The sequence below is a fragment of the Grammomys surdaster genome, unplaced genomic scaffold, assembly GCF_004785775.1.
Source record: "Grammomys surdaster isolate TR1022 unplaced genomic scaffold, NIH_TR_1.0 170, whole genome shotgun sequence".
NCBI classification, from domain to species: domain Eukaryota; kingdom Metazoa; phylum Chordata; class Mammalia; order Rodentia; family Muridae; genus Grammomys; species Grammomys surdaster.
In genome coordinates, this window is record NW_021604618.1 from 16,899,051 (window position 1) to 16,901,063 (window position 2,013).

General features: G+C 41.6%; 1 pseudogene; it reads right to left on the bottom strand.

The window, feature by feature from the left end:
- Positions 1-1,100: 1,100 nt before the first annotated feature.
- On the bottom strand, positions 1,101-1,727 carry LOC114620926 (annotated as a pseudogene).
- Positions 1,728-2,013: the final 286 nt, after the last annotated feature.

Genomic DNA, 2,013 nt, shown 5'->3' on the forward strand with positions numbered 1-2,013 from the left:
TTCAAATTTTTGCTGAAGCATAGCCTAGATGAATCCGGAATTAACTGTGGATGATGGCTTCAGGTGAGAGACACTGCAGCCTGATACGCAGACATAAGACAAAGAGCCGTTCTTCAGAAAAAAAAAAGAAAAGAAAAAGAAGAAGCAAAGCAATAATATATACTCCTGGCTGAATCCTACCTAGAAGGTAGAGCTGGCTGAACACTGGAGTGAAAGTTCCAGGTCATTGCTGCTACCAAGTCAATGACAATTTTCACATGAAAATTTGAACACACAAAGTAGTAAGGAACCACAGGACTGTACAAGTGCAGGTCTGGACAAAAGCATAAGCATTATCCATGCTATCCACTCATGATTTTATAAAAGGGAAACAGAACCCAGGAAGCTTTTGTTTGGCTTACCCGTTAACAATTCTGCCCATCTTAGTCTGTTTCTGCATCTGGTTATCTACCAGGAAGCTCAGTAGGAACACATCTCAGAAGAATCTGCCACCCACCTTTCAACAGTAGTGGAATCACTTAAACTAGGGGGTAATAACTGTCCATGCTCATTTCTATCATCCTAGAAAATATGGTCGAATAAACAAACCCTGAAAAGCATGTTTAATACATGACCTGAGCATTTTCTTTAAGTTGTACTCCAGAACTATAGTTCACTTTATGGTATGTTTCCCAGGCAATGAAAGGATTGTCTTCTGGTTTAAATTCTTATATCAAACATTGCATTTAAATTCCTTCTTTGGCCATTCTCACCATCTTCAGTTTGTTCTGATGTTTGATATTTCCATCCTGGTGTTGGAACCACAAATGTATCTTTTTTTTTTTTAAGAAGCTTGTTCGGTTTTTATTGAAATTAAAAGTAATATCAGAGGAAATGATAATTGCAATTTTTACTACAACGAAATAGCAACCCAAGCAATTCCTCATCAGTCATGTCTATATGAATTAACACAGCAGCCTTAGAAAACATGTTAGCCTCCCAATAAGCAGGGTCAACATTTAGTCAAAACACTTCATTGTTGCAAAGCTTTAGAAGGCTGGTTTTGTGGGTGGTATGTATCCATAGCTGTCTGAATTAACTGAAAATCTTAAGTGCCATTTCTACACATTTCGCTTCCTCTGGCCGCCAGACTCAAGAAACTTCTTCACTGTGAGGAGGTTGCTGACTCTGGTTCTCAGTGCCTTCAGCAGAGGGAAGCTGTCCATAACACCTGGATCCAGCTCTTCCACATGGCAGAACATTTGAACTAGGTAAATATCCGCCCTGCTCAGCCTGTTGCCAACGAGATAATCTTGTCCATGGCTCTTCAACTCCTTTTCATAAGCAGGGAAGTAGCGGTTCCTTGCTTGGTTCTTGATCTTAGCAAGACTTGCCTCTTTCTCCTCAGGGGGAATGTAAGGGTGATTGAGAACGATTTCCTCCAGATCCGCCGTACCGTCTGTATACATGTTAATGAGGGCTATCTCCTTCATGTTCTTCCCATAAAGGTTGTATTTGGAGGCAATGTAGTTGAGAATGGCTCTGGTCTGCACCAGCTTCATCCCGTCAATCTTCACCATGGGCACTTGCTGGAACATCAGACTCCCATCATTTCTCAACCTTTCCAGATCATCCCGAGTTTTCAGAAATTGTTCTTCAAACTCTACTCCAGCTGCAGCCAAGAGCCATCGGATAGGCTCCATTCTTCCTCGGCCATCGAAGTAGTGAAGGACTGGCTTTCCCGCCATGGCAGCAATTGCTTGGGTTTTCTCACTGGAGAATTCTCTTTGCTCCCAAGGCCCACAAATGTATCTTTATGCCTCCATTCCCCCTCATCTTTCTCACATCCAGTTGCTTCTGGGAGATAAATTGTCTAACATAGAACAGTAATAGTCCATTGTATTGTTTGCTTTTAAAACTTTGGATTGTTCACACTATGATTCAGTGACTAAAGATGCTTTCCCCAAAGCCTGATGATTGGAGTTCAAACCCCAGGCTCCACATAGGAGAAGAAGAGAGTTGACTATGTCCAGT